Source organism: Prosopis cineraria, unplaced genomic scaffold (assembly GCF_029017545.1).
Source record: "Prosopis cineraria cultivar Desert tree isolate PC_DT_omini unplaced genomic scaffold, ASM2901754v1 PC1, whole genome shotgun sequence".
Taxonomy (NCBI): domain Eukaryota; kingdom Viridiplantae; phylum Streptophyta; class Magnoliopsida; order Fabales; family Fabaceae; genus Prosopis; species Prosopis cineraria.
In genome coordinates this window covers 22,251,137-22,267,274 of record NW_026555332.1, presented here as the reverse complement: position 1 = coordinate 22,267,274, position 16,138 = coordinate 22,251,137, and positions in this window count along the sequence as shown.

Here is a 16,138-nt window from a genome sequence, read left to right as displayed (position 1 = left end):
ACAAAGTAGCAAGCTTTCAAGAGTAAATTCAATTCTCAAAGCTAATGCATTTTCACAAGAACTCAGTCAATGTTGCAATCCTTGAAGGAAACCTTAATACATCACAAGTCAACCATTTTGTAAGAATGTAATTTCAAAGAGAAACCTCACCGGATTAGTATTTTGAACTATAACACTTGATGTTTATGGGTATATGTATTTCACTCAAATTTCTTAGCAAGTCACCCTATTATAGGCTTATAATTTCCTGTCTCTTTACTATTAAGATGAAAGGGTTCTCAATAATCATATGGGCTTTATCAAGGTTATGATATGCTCAATGAGGGATAAACTCAAATTTGCATGTGAAGGGGTGAGAATTGGCCTAAGAAACAAGTCTTGGCCACAATGTGAGCATGCACAACATGTAAAGCTACCAAAAACATATAACAAGTAAGGATCATGGATGGGATGACGAAATGGTGAAAAGTGAAGTGAATATAGATGAAGTAGGAACCCACAAATATGAATAAGTGAATCACTTGAAAAACCCAAGGAAGCTTACTTATTCAAACTTAACTCTTTTGTTGCATTCTTTGATTTACTTTGGATCCCTTTTCTTATTTTTTTCTTCTTTCTTACAAAATTTTCAAAGTTTATTTTCTTCCTTTCTTTCACTTTTTCTTTTTCTCTTGCTCTTCTTCTTGTTTTTTTTTTCTTCTTTTCATTTTTTCTAAAACAATGGATAGCTTTCAACACTTGGGTGCAATAAAAAGAATGTTCCTAAACATAAAAATGGAATGAAGTGGCTAATGTGAATGAATGGAATGAATCCAAATGGATGTTATCTGCTAGGCTTAATTCAAAGTAGTCAAGCATATTAAAACATGCCAAATGAAAATTACATGCAATCTGTTAGGAATTAAGGGTCAAGTGTTTAAAAATTGAACAAAATAAAGAAAGGCTCTCTTTGGCTAAGCAAAGGATATTCAAATAATCAAGGTTAGCTAAAGGCCTTATGCACTTTAATGATAGCCATAATCACTTTCCTTATAACTAATGCACAAGTGTAGCATCAAGTAAGAGAAAATAAGTTCTAGAGGGTTAACAATACTGAGAAACATATAACTCTCAACTGTTGAAGACTCTTTCCTTATGGTCTATTTGTTGCTTCTCTTAATCAATTACACTCAACCAAATGGTTTCTTGTTTCTAAACAGATTTGAACTAAAAATAGTAACATCCCAATAGTTCAAATTAAAATGCACAAACCAAGATCCTTTTCAAAACTCAAAATTGCTTACAAAACAGAAATTTTTTTTTTCAAAATTTCAAAGAAAAAGAAAAAATAAACTCAAGACTAAAACTTTTAATAAAACACTCTCCCCAACAGTTATAGTGCATGCAAAACATGATAAAAAGTATGAATTTCAAATCTAGAATGCATATAAAAATGAAAGAAAAAGTAAATGGTTGTGAAAACAAGAAAATGAAAATAAAAATATAGAACAACAAATAAGCAAACAAGTGAAAACCAATACACAAAACCTGCGCAAAATGCAATGAGAATTTTTTTTTGGTTTATTTTTTCTTCTATATTTCCTACTGGTTTGGGTTACATCTCCCCCTTACTTAAACAAAGACATATCATCCAAACTCACAACAAAATCATGGCATAAATTAAACATACAAATTCAGAATTGTGCAAATTGTGTGTTATGGTGATCAATCAATAATAGTGTGAAAGATGGAGAGATATAACCTTTGAAGAACTCATGGAGGATATTTGAACTTCATTTCAACTAGCAGAGTGGAAGCATCATCCTCATGAAACCTTTTATACAAATGACCATTTGTCTTGGACGTGTGTCTACTTTAAGGGTCTTTAAGAGCAAGAGTGCCATAGTCATAAATCTCGTCCACAATGTAAGGGCCTTTCCATTTGAATTGAAGTTTTCCAATAATAAGCTTTTAGCCTTGTCTTGAACTTTAGAATTTTGTCTCCCACCTTATCTTGAACGTCATTTTAGCCTTGCCTTGCTTTATACATCTTAGAACTCTCATATGCCTCTAATCTCAAATCCTCTAATTCTTCAAGTTAGAGCTTTCTAGTTGTAGCAACTCCCTACTCTACAAATGCACAAGCTTTCATAGTGCAATGAGCTTTGTGTTCAATTTCAACTAGGAGATGACATTGCTTGCCATACACTTACCAAAATGGGGACATCCCAGTTGGTGTTTTATATGCTATCATGTATGCTTAAACAGCTTGCTCAAGTCTTGTGCTCCAATCCTTCCTACTCAGTCTTACAATCTTTTAAAAGATTGACTTGATCTCCTTGTTTGAACATTCAGTCAACCCATTAGTTTGGGAGTAATATGGAGTTGCAACCTTATGTAACACACTAAATTTTTGAAGTAATAACAAGAAGATCTTGTTGCAAAAATGTGTCCCTTGGTCAATTATGATTGCTCTTGGAATTCTAAATTTATAAAACACATAAGACAAAAAGAATTTAGAGACTACTTTGGCATTATTTGTTCTAGTAGGCATAATGCGCTCTCTAACATTACCATACAATCCTTCACTTTCTACTGATCAAAATAATTAACTTTTAAAACTATGGGATCCCAATATGAAATATTTGAAAATCTTTTTATAGAAATTATCTACATTATTTAGACTAATACATAGTAGAAACAAAAGACATAAGCATATCAATTTGCAGTTCAAAAAAGCCTAATTCATACAAAAAGTGGGTCGTGCGCCATGGCTCGTGCCACATGCACCACAGCATGTGGTACAAAGACCAAAGCTACCTGCTTTTTGCCATGTGCCGTGACACATATGAATCTGCTATCATATAGCAATTTCTGGTGCGAACTTTAGATATGTGCCTTTTGTACATCCGATGTCCGATTGGGGTGGTTCAAGCACCCACACTATAACATCATGAAAATTTTAAGACTCGAATTTATTTTTTAAAAATAAAATATCTATAATTAAATTAAAATTAAAAATAATTTAATAGAAGTCTAGAGTTTAAATTTTGCTCAACAAAATTTTAGTTTTATTTTATTTTTAATTATGGAAAAATTACCAAAGTTAACCCGGGCTTTTGTGTTATAATTAAAAAATGTTGGGCCCTTACTTGTAATTTGCCCTAAACTTTTTAGTTCAGTTTTTTTTATAAGAGCACGTAGAAAAGAAACAAATGAAACAAGAAAAACAAAAGGAAAATAAATTATGGATGAGAGAGTGAGAGAAAGAAGAGAGGAGGAAGAGAGGGAATTGGGCTCAGATTTAGAAGGCTTTGCAGCCATTGTGAGCTCGTCTATACGGTAGGTAAACTCTCTACTTCAATCTTCTTCCTTCCTTCTTGATTTTCTTCAATTTTTGAAAGAGGTAAATTCTGGATTTTGATCCCAAGGGCTTTATTCTTATAAGCTTTGGTTTTTTTGGATCCTTAGTAGGTTGTTTTCAGTTTTTATATGATGCCCTAATGTTTTGAGTGGGCATTTGGATGAAAAATGAAGTTTTATGGTAAAAGTCCAACCCCAAGAGATTGGGTTTTTCTCTTTAATAGTTAAAGCCTATTGATTTAGTTATAATTGTGCTATTTGAATCTAATAAGATTTAAATTAAGCTTTGGTTTTTATTATAAGGGCTAATTATGAAAGTTGGTGGTGCTAAGTGAAGGTTTTTAATTGATTAAAAATTGTATGGTTTGGAAATTGGCCTAGTGGTGGCTAATAAATGGTTTTGGAGGTTAAGTGATACTATGTGACTATTTGGTTTAATACATAGACCATTAGGTTGGATTATGGCTCATTGACCCAAGTTGTGTGGTATGAGTTATAGTCTTCTTATATGCTATTTACCATTAAAAGTGATGTGGATCACTTATATGTTGTAGGGAATTGTTGGTGAAACTTATTGAGAAATTAAGGAACAAGCCAAATCTTATTTTGTACCAAAGGGTTGAGGTAATAGGGGAATTTAAATTTCTTATTACTTTGTTGAGCTATTTTTGAATAAATATTACTAGCTATCATGCATTACATATTTTAAAAGATTAAATGTGCTTTATAAGGGGTTATGGGGTACTACTTTAGTTATAGTGCAAATTGTTTTCTAATTGTTTAACAATAATGTTTTTATGAAAACGAGATTTGTTTGCATGTATTGTAATTATAAAGAATAGAAGTTTCACTTAAGGAAGTAAAACTAAGTTAGGTACCTTAGATAGGCTAAGGAACTGTTTAAGGGAGATTTATAAATGTTATACTACCTTAGAGTGTTGAAGTGGTCAATGCTTGGGAAAGGTAGACAAGAGTAAAAGACATGATCTCGGTGGGAGTTCACCAATAAGAAGGTGTGGACTTGTGATATTCTATGGCATACTGCCAGTACTCAGTGTTGTCTTACGTATTATGGGCTCAGTGTACTAAAGTGGTTAGTGTATTGAGTGTTTGACACCTCTCAGTAGGGGAGGAAATCTGACATATAAAGTGTGAGGTTGAGTGCTTAGGCCAAGGTATCCCTCACATGAAGAGTAAGTCGGGCTGGCTCTGGGAGGGAGTTAGCTTCGACTGCTCAGGATTCACGTCGAAAGGGCATAGGTAGTTCGATGGATTAGATCATACCTTAGATTATATTTTGTGCTTGTGGAGGTACAAGTGGGTATAAGATTTACCTGTGAGTTAAAGAGTGCTAGGGGACATTCTGTTAGTCATGAAAAGGCCATACCGGCCTATGTCATGCATTCATGCATTTTAAATGGCTAAATTATATATTATGTTGAATTTATTATTTATTTATTTGATTATAGCTTACTTTATAATAATCAATGTAGATTTTTCTGTTATTGAGACTGTGGTTGTTTTATCCCTTTGTTTTCAATATTTCCAGGTCCAGGCGAATGAACCAGTGGTGGATGGGGAAAGGAACAGAGCTAGGGGTTATTTGTAGATTATAAAGAACTGCAACCCCTTTCTTTTGAGCAAATGTATTGTAATGTATTTAGGATTAGGGTGTCAGTAGGATGTGATTATGTAAATATGTGTGTGAATATGTGTGGATTGTATGGCTCGTGTATGAATTTTTGTTTACTTGTAGACTTATAGTTAGGAAACATAGTTATGGTGTGTGGTTTTGATGGATTTATTTAGTAAATCAAGTTTCTACTATTAGTATATATTTATTTTGATATATATATATATATATATGTGATTCTACAAGCAAATGCAAAGTGGTTGCATTGCAAATGGTGTGCTATGGGCAAACATACACCTTGGATAGAGAGAGTAGGTGCGTGGGCCCCACGGAGATCTTTGAGCCAAGTAAAAATGTTTAGCATGTGTATTCATATGTGTATATGATATTTGGAATAGTTTTTGGCCACTCTTGTGTGATTTGTGTATTTTGGAGGTTTAGGGTCCATTTTGGGAAATGGCATTATTGCTATTCGGAATTTGGTCCGGAGGAGCTGTCATGATAGCAATAATGTTGATGTTGTAACAAACACAATTTTCAATCCATCTGTTGGATCTTTTCAAAATTTGGTGTACTTGTAGTTCCCTTTGAATGTGACGTGTGGACTTTTGGAGTCACTCTGATCGGAGGTTGGATGATGAAATGGTACACTCTGAAAGTTAGTCTAGAGGTGCTGTTATGACAAACTTGTAATGTGTCCAACTTTTAATCTGACTGTTAGATCCTTTTGAAATTTGGTGCACTACTAGTAATCATTAAGAATGATGTATGAGTTTTAAAATTACTTTGATCGAAGGCCAAATGACAGAACGGAGCCTCCCGAAAGTTGACCCAAGAGGGCTGTCATGATAGCAGTTTAATGCTGTCATGACAGCATATTTTTACACTACTTTTGCCTAGCTTGCTTCCGTGCTATAGGTAGAACCTATAAATTTTTTTAAATTTTTTAAATGTTTATTTTGCCATGGTGTATCTGTTTAGTAATTTAAATGATTTGTTTCCTAAGTTGGTTAGAGTCTCACATGTATCTACTCATTTAACATCCTTAAGACTAAAATCATCAAGTAATCATCCAAATTTTTAATGATTTACTAATTACTAACTCACCCCTAATTAGTAACTAATTACAAGATTAGAAAATTAGGATGTCATATTCTCCCCTCCTTTTAAGAATGTTTCCCCAAAAATTCATAAAATACTTAAACATATACCTATAGAAATAGGTAGGAATACTGTTGCCTAATTTTATCCTCTGTCTCCTGGGTAGCATCACTAGAAGCCATGCCTTGCTAGAAAACTTTCACTGATTGTATGGTCTTGTTTGAAGTTATTTATCTTTCACATCCATAATTTGCTCTGGCTTAGCCTTATAGTTCAATTTCTCCTAGAGCTCAACCTCTTCTAGTTCTATTACATGAGAAGGGTTTAGTTGATACTTCTTAAGTTGTGATACATGGAACACATCATGAACATTCAATAACTACAGTAGCAAAGAGACTCTGTAGGCAACTGGTCTAATTTACTCTAAAATCTCAAAAGGACTAATTAATTGAGGAGTCAACTTCTTGGCTCTAACTGACCTCTTAATTTCGGTCATTAGTGTAACCCTCAGGAATAAATTGCCTTTATAATATCCTAAATTTCTTAATTCTGTAATTAGCTTAATCAAGGATAAAGTGATAATTAGAAGAGGATTAGAGATTTGATGGAAGATTAATGATTTTTGTTCTTTGGACATTGAATGGGTAGATATGGGTGAAAGGATTGCATTAAAAGGTCAAAGCTAGTACACATAGTGAGAATTCTTCCTACTATGCCATATCACACTACGAACGATGATGCATATATCGTAGTGCATGGACTAAAAAATAACCCTATAAGTCATGAAATTTGGGTAAAGTTTAGAGAAAGAAATCAAAAACACATAAAAGGAGAAGAGAAGAAGGGCTTGGCTAATTAGGCAAGCTATTTCAGAGCTATAGAAGGTTCTTTTGATCAATAACTTATCGAGTAAGCTATGTATAACCCTTACCTTCTATTCTATCCAAATTTCTCTAAATATGAGCTATAGAAAAATTGAATTGGTGAAATTTGGGGCGTTTGTTTCTTTCCTAATAGTAATAAAAAGTTTTTCAGGAGTTAATAGAGCTTTGTGACTAGTTTAGAGCTGAATGATAGATCTTTAAACCTGTAGGCTCAATTTGGCCCTAAGTTTTGGAGATTTTAGGGTGAAAATTATATTTGGGTAAAATAAGACCAGTTAAGGTGATGTAAAGTAGTAATTGAGTAGTAATGGACCTATAACGAATAAATAGAAAAGAATGAACGGCTAAATGTAGCCATAAATAGTAATTGAGTAGTTTAAGTCAATTTAGACCAAATGAATTATTGTGCCAATTGTGTGTAGATCGGCATATCGCCTATTTAAGTTGAGAAAGGAAGCTTGTGACGAGTATATTAGTAGTTTAAATTTATGGGTAACCTTTCTAGTGATAAAATGGTTGAGGTAACCGAATAATATCCTTATTTGACTATTTATTGTAACTATGTGAGTTTGATACGTAATGCATGAAATTGTTTTAAACTGAGCATGTTTTATAACATTGAATGTTTATTTCATAAAAAGGGATTTTGGTTAAATAAGTAATGAAATTTGTGTAATTTGATATAGAATTGTGTATATGTATATATATGAGTAAAGTGGTGATTGAGAACCTATGGGGGTTCACTCGTGTGCACTGTAGTGAAAGACCATATGGCATATTCTCCTTAGTGCCCAACGGGGTGTGGTGTTCGAGAAATATACCTCTACCTTAGTGCCTTTTAAGGTGCCATGTTATTGATGATCTCCTTAGTACCTATTGAGGTGCAGTGCTGGAGATTTGGACTCTTTAGTGTCTGTATAATATAGTATTGGACTTGATAACACCCTATTATGTGTATTGGGGGAAATCATAGTCCAAAAGTGAGATAGAACACCTTTGGCTCGGTGATTCTACTACAAAGGGTGGGCTCAAGGCCAATGAGAGTGCATGTTAGTCTAAAACTAGCCTATGGTTTCTAGTCGGGATGATTTGGAGGTTCAGATAATAGAGATCATGCTTATGTTAGAGAAGTTGTTAAAAGTAATGAAAGTGGTGAAATATGCTATGCTAATGAGATTTGATAAAATTTGTGATATATGTTATGTTTGATGATATATTATGCTATGCTTTTATATAGTTGCATGGGATAGTTAGAACTAGTGAGTTATTCCATTACTGATATTTTTATCTCACCCCTATGGCTATATTTTAACAAAACAAAGCAATGATTAGGGCAAGGAAAAAGAGTCAGGACCGGCATAGTGGTGCCACGGTTGTGTGAAGGCTCTGAGTTTGTGTAATGAACTAATTTAGTGTGAATTTGATGTATATGAGTTTCCATAGGGTTACACCCATAATTTAAATGGTTATGAGTTATTGAATGTTGAAATTATGGTGAATGTCATGAGTTTTGGTGAATCTTAGCCCATATGTGAAAATTATGGTGAAATGAGTAATTTGGGGAAAAGGTTGAGGTGTGATCATGTTGTAAATGTTTGAGTAGTAAATTTATGGTGGAATTGTAATGAAAATGGCCAAGGGGTTAGTTTATACCAAGTTATGCCAAATTTGTGAAATGTGGAAATTGGCCGTTGAGAGGTCAAGCTTTGGTATATGTGAATATATGTGATATCTTGTGGTTAATTAGATGTGTTAGGTCCTTTCGGACTTGGTTCAAGGCCTATAATGGTCTAATAAGACAATAGGGTCGATTTGAGTGCTTGAATGCGTGAAATTTTTATAAAAAGTGACTTTTTGCACTCGAGTGTCTAAATTTTGGTTGGACCATTAGACCATATCAAAACCTATCTCATTAGCTAGTTTATAAGATAAGCTTCATGTGGGCGCTTAAATCAGATGTTGTATATGAAAACGGCACATGTTGGAAGTTTGTCATTTTTTCTATGAAATGATAGCAAAAATTTTAGACTAGCACACTGCAGCTTATAACATAGAAGGTCAGGCATGTGGCTCTGTTCCAGATGCTGCAGCGCATGTATTGCATGCCGCATCACATGGCCCCTAATATGAACTGATTTTGTAATTTTTAATGCATTCAATTGGTGTTATGAAAGCATGTGACTTGCTTTTGCTGTGTAATTCTATGATGTGAAGTGATTTCAATGATTTTGCAAAATGAGTCTTAGGCCTAAGCTTTTCAAACAAGGAATTTGATTACTGTATGATGTGATTAGTATGGTGATTTAGTTAATCTTTTCCTATATCAATCAAATATAAAAGGAAGTTACAGTCTCCTATCAAAAAACTCCAATGGCCTTCTACGCCTATTTGCTTAAGTCTTCTGCCTACTTTGAGCCATTAATAAATTCTGCTTAATCAACTCAATTTTTTGAGTCATCTAATCAACAATATCTAGTCCCAACATACTCCTCTCTCTCAAGTCTGTCCAACACAAAGGTGATATGTGCTTTCTCCCACACAACGCCTTATAGGGTGCCACTTGAATACTATAGCGGTAACTATTGTTGTAAGCAAACTCAGCCAAAGGAAGATGGCTATCACAACTACCCTTTAACTCTAGAACACAGGCTCTCAACATGTCTTCCAGAGTCTATATATTTCGCTCTATCTGACCATTAGTTTGAGGATAATAAGCCATACTGAATCTTAACTCAGTACCTATAGCTCGTTGTAAAGCTCCCTAGAACTTTGTTGTAAACCTTGGATGTCAATCTGAAACTATATCTATTGGTAGCTCAACCTCACAACCTCTTGAATATAGATCTTTGCTAACTTCTCTAGAGAATCATTAATCTGAATAGCTAAAAAATGAGCCGATTTCATAAGTCTGTCGACAATTACCCAAGTAGCATCATGTCTCGATTAAGGTCTCGGCAACCTAAATATGAAATCCATTGAGATACTATCCTATTTCTACTTAGGGATATCCAATGGTGTAGCATTCCTGCTAGCCTCTAATGCTCTATCTTAACCTTCTGATGGTCAAACATCAAGTCAAAAGTCTATTACTTCTCTTCTCATACCTGACATCCACAAATACTGCCCATATCTTGATACATCTTCATAGCTCTCAAATCGATCGTATACTTACTACAATAAGCTTTATTCAAAATAACTTTCCTTAGATCTGCATCATCAAGCACACAAATTTTATCCCAATAGACCATGAAACCATTATCTTTAAAGCTAAAATCTATAGTCTGATTCGCTTCAATTTCTTCTCTAATTTCAAATAGATATTCATCTTCTAACTATGCCATTCTCAATTCCTTCTAGAAATCATTGTTGACCTCCATAGAATAAGCACCAACTAATGCTTTTAGTGGCGCATCTTGTTGTAACTCTAAGAAAGATTCCATCAATCTATACTCCTGAACCATTAAACCTGCCACATCAAGGTCCTCTAGCTCAATGCATCAGCAAACACATTTGCCTTTCCCAGATGGCATTTCAACTCAAAATTATAATCTATAAGAAGCTCATCCATCTCCTCTATCTCATGTTCAACTCCTTCTGATCGACCAAGTATTTCATACTCTTATGGTTGTTAAACACTTTAAATACTACACTATAATAATAATGGTGCCAAATCTTTAAAGCAAACATTACAGCTTTAAGATCTAGATCATGAACATAATAATTCTCTTTATGTGGTCTCAACTACCTTGATGCATAAGCTACCACTCGCTTATCATGCATCAGCACATAACCCAGGCCTCTCAGTGATGCATCCAAATATACCTTATAAAGCAATATTAGATAAGGGATAATCAACACTAGAGCTGTAGTTAACTTCTCTTTCAGCTTCTAAAATGCCACTCGTATTAATCATCCTAAATATAAGGTTGATCCTTTTACGTCAACTTAGTCAAAGGAGAAGCTATCTAGGAAAATTCCTAGATAAATCATCAATAATATCTAGCTAATCTTAGAAAACTATGTAGCTCTATGACTGAGCTAGGATGCTCCCACTTCAACACTGTATCAACCTTATATAGATCAATAGAAATCCCATCTGCAGCACCACATGTCTTAAAAATCTAACTTCTTGTAGCCAGAACTCACACTTACTAAGCTTGGTATATAACTTCTTATCCTTCAAAATCTAAAGCACAATTCTCAAATGCTTCACATATTGCTCCTCATCTTCAAAATAGATCAGGATGTCATTGATGAAGATCAAAATAAATTAATCCAGATATAGCCTGAATATACAGTTCATATAATTTATGAACATTGTATGCACATTAGTCAACCCAGATGGCATAACTAAGTTTCATAATGGCCATATCAAGTTCTAAAAGCTACCTTAGGCACATCTACTGCACTTACTCTCAATTGATAGTACCTTGACCTCAAGTCTATCTTAGAAAAGACTAAGGCATTAGCTAGCTGATATAAAAGATCATCAATCCTTAGTAAAGGATACTTGTTCTTCAAAGTCACCTTGTTCAACTATTAATAACCAATGCAAAGGTGTAAACTGCCATCCTTCTTTTTTACAAATAGCACTAGTGACCCTTAGGGTGATATGCTTAGTATGATAAACCCTTTTCTAGCAAGTCTTTGATCTGCTTCTCCAACTCTACCAATTTTGATGGTGACATTCTATATGGGGCCTTTGATATTGGTTTAGTTATAGGGATCAAATCAATTAAGAATTCAACTTCTCTTTTAGGAGGTAATCTAGTCATTTCATCTGAAACTACCTTTGGAAACTCACTCACTACCCTGATCTTCTAAGCAATTCAAACCTCTGGAAACACTTGGTTGTGATGCATATGTAGTAGAATCTATTCTATTCATAAGAATAAATATCAGATCGACCATAAAAACTCTACCCTCAAATCAAATCTCCATACCCTGACAAGCTTTACTAGTGATATTGGAAGATCTTAATGGCATAGTCACTCTAATAATTATGAGAAGTTCTTGCAAAGACATCTATCCACACACTCCTCAGACATAAAGGAATGTGTGGCACCAAAATCAAATAGTGCCTTAACTTGGTGACCATGAACAAAAATTATACCTCGGATTAGATTAGGAGATGCTTTGGCCTCTTCTTATAACTACAAACACTCAACTAAGAATGGTAGATCATGCTCGATCCCCTCACAACTCTGTTCTTTGGGCAATGCCTCACCAAGTGTCCTGACATACCACACTTATAGGAAGCCCAACATTTGCCTACATGGGATCGGCCATAAATGTTACACTGAAGCAACCTTCTTGTACTTAATGTCGGTACTGGAATATTAGATGCTTGCCTTAAAGATTATGGAGGCTCAATTCTCATACCTCAACTCCTCTAAACTAATCCCTACTGCACAAGATGAGAAGGGACCCTCTGCTAAAACCTTTCCTCCCTGAGGAACTAAAACTACCTAAACTGTACCTAGACTTGTTTAAAGCTCTACTTGTTAGACCTAAAGGGGATGACAATCTCCCCATACTATCTCATCTTCTCTCAACTTTAGCATCTCTACCCCTCCTAGCAACTACTCTTAACTTGTGGCACATACCATTATATGTTGTCACGCCAAATAATGCAATTTGCTGCCTGATCTATCTCATATTTTACATGTTAAACACTTGGTTTTTAGCATCAAATTGTGCATAATAGGGTTTCATTTTTCGATTTTGAGTTGTCATTTCTATATTGACTTTATGAACCCTAATAATGCTATTTGATGATTGTTTTGACACTTTCATACCCTAATTGTGATCTTGGGCCTTAATTCTCATTTTCCTCCTTTTTAATTGTTTTTAGGATTTATTTAGTTTTGTATCTTTTATTTTCAGATTCTTGAAGAAGCAAATTTGGAACTAAGGGACAAAGACTAAGTCAACTTCATTGGAAAAATTCAAGAGCAAGAAAGGACTTATTTGGCATTTTAATTTTAGAATTAAAGAGCTGAGTTGGTGCCATTTAGAAATTTATTTGAGGAAGGAATAAAAGTTTTAAAGGAGCATGATAGGTGTGAAATTAGGATTAGACTTCAGGAATCATAAGATGACATCATCATATGTAATGTAAGAACCATATATGCGTGAATTAAATCTGATGCAAGAAGGAGCTTAGAATGACATCATCATAAGGCATAAGGAAGCATTTGGTGTGTGATTCAATGCTGATTCAAAGAAGGCATTTGGTGACATCATCATGAGGATTAACAAAGAGCATTTATGCGTGACTTTAGATCTGAATCCATGTAGAATTCACGTGGCAGCTGGCAGAAACTCAATGAAGTCACACTTTTAACACTTTAATCACATGTTCCTTGCTCCATGATCAGCATTTTTGTGCACCATTCTTCCTCTAATTTTTCAGATTTATTTGCTCAATTTTAATTCATTTTTCTAGCTCATAATTAGCCACATTCAAATCTGGAACTTTGGTTTCATCACCATTTAGCATTGGAATTATCACCGCTCACATTTTCCACACATACTTAATGCTTCATTTTTTTCATTTCAACTATATACTTTACTTCTCTTTAGATTTTCTAGATTCCCTCTCTTCATTTTTCTCAATTTTCGTCCATTTTCTTCTCTCATTTTTCCAGATTTAGTTCATCATCTTCCATCCAGCTTCATCACATATCCAGACTTCTCTTCTTCTCCAGTCCAATTTCATCCACTTCAAGATTCATTCCAGCACATAAATTCATCTAGCAAGCAATCACTTCTAGATCTGATCTTTATCTTCATACATTCATTGAGGCTTCTCAAGGTCTGATTCAAGTGAAGAGGAAGAGCATGAGAGGCTGATCATTTAGAGCTCCAAGAAAGATGACTTGACATTATGAGATTTCCAGATTTGTAATTGTTGTTTATTTTCTTGATTTCGTATTCTTATTTTGATTCTTTGAGGATTCGATTCTGAACCTATATTTAGTTAAGGAATTTGTGATTCTAATTTAGATTTGATGAGAATATGAATGTTGAATTTAGATTTTTATACTATTTTTAGTTCTGTAATTTATGATTTACCTTGATGTTCTTAGGTTATTTCATAAGTTCTTGCTGATTATTGTTCAAGTTCTTGTGTAGACTTGAGTTAGATCCATGTTGGTTAAATGAATCTCATTTAAGTTGTTTTTCTTCCACTAGTTTTGGTCTGAAACTTGTGTAGAACAAGGCTGAATATAGTGTTAATTTCTAAATTCACTTGACCTGGATTCAATTTGTGTCTATTAAGTCTAATGGTGCACCATACTTAGAGGTTTCTAAGTGTCTCAAATTAGGTTAATCAAGAAGTTTTATGATGTTATAATTCTGGAAATCAATGATTAATATTAGGAAATCTAACTTGGGCTCACCATGATCATCATTCATTTCATTCCAATTAAAACAGAAATTTACAAACATTTATTGTTGCATTATAGAGTTAGTTTAGTCATTTAAAAATTCAGATTAATTTGTGGCATTTGAACAATGATTTGTATGCTTTGCTCTTTAGGGAAATGACCTAAAATACTCACTTCTACATTCTAGTAAAATTTGATAACCCAAGGTGACTAAAGGGTTCATCACTGCCTATACTCAGGTTTCAACTTCTCCAATAACCTCTCGGCCTTTCATTTGGTGTCATTACTATGCTGGAGGTACATAGAGTAAACAGACAAATCATTAAATCTTCTGATAAACTCCTCGTCATCTAGATCTCCCTACCTGAATGCATGAAATTCTTCATCCTTCTCAATTTTAAATGAGACTAGGAAGTACTGGTAGAAGAACATCTTAAACACTTTCCATGTCAAACAAGCACCACCAATTGGCCTAACAAATTCCCACCATCTCTTCGTAGACCTAAGGAACTCCATTGTGGCTAGGACAACTTTCTACTTAGACATACAGACGACAACTTTAAAGATGGTCTCCAATCGCTCAATCTATAACTCTGCTTTGCCTTCCTTCATACTTTTGTCAAATGTAGGCAGGTTGAACTGAGCAAAATCTTTCAAGCACGATTGATTGATGAATCAGTGCTAGGAACCTCTTGTTTGTTACTTGAATATTTTGAGATTTAACTCTCTCTCTCTCTCTCTTATGCTCTACCTCTCAAAATCGTATCATGATCCCAAATCGTTTACCTCATGTTAACCATCATATTTCTAAGCTATTCAAGTAGCTCATCTTGCCTATCTCTCGGTTGTGGTTGAACCAGTTAGACTTCCAAATCTTGCTCCTCCTAATTTACCCATCTAGAATAGGTACTTCTAGCATGAGAACTGTAACATCTTAAAAAATTTTAAGACTCAAATTTATTTTAAAAATAAAATAAAATATCTATAATTAAATTAAAATTTAGAATAATTTAATAGAGGCTTAGAGTTTGAATTTTTCTAAGCAAAATTTTGGTTTTATTTGATTTTTAACTATGGGAAAAATTACCAAAGTTGACCCGGGCTTTTGTGCAATAATAAAAAATGTTGGGTCCTTTCTTGTAATTTTCCCCAAACTTTTTGACCAGCAATTTAAAGAGCAAAACAGACTAGAAATGCAGAGAAAATGAGCAAGGAAAGAAATGCACAAACGGGAGAGAGAGAGAGAGGAAGAAGAGAAGAGAAAGGGAGGGAGTTAGGCTTGGATCTAGGAGTCTTTGCGACCGTTGCGAGCTCGGCTACACGATAGGTAAACTCCCTACTTCAATCCTCTTCTCTTTCTCTTGATTTTCTTCAATTTTTGGAAGAGGAAATTTGTGGATTTTGATCCCAAAGGCTTTATTCTTGTAAGCTTTTGTTTCTTTGGATCCTAAGGAGCATGTTTTGAGTTTCTATATCGTGATCTAATGTTTTGAGTGGATAATTGGATGAAAAGAGGTGTTTTGGGCACAAAATAAACCTTGAGAAATTGGGTTTTTGCTCTTCAATGGTTTAAACTTATTAATTTAGTTATAATTTTCTATTTGAGCCCAATAAGATTTAAATTAAGGTTTGGTTTTCATTATAAGGGCTAATGGTGAAAGTTGGTGACACTAAGTGAAAGTTTTTAATTGATAAGAAATTATATAAAATTGGAAATTAGCCTAATGATGGCTAATAAATGGTTTTGGTGGTTAAGTGATACTATGTGAATGTTTGGTTTAATA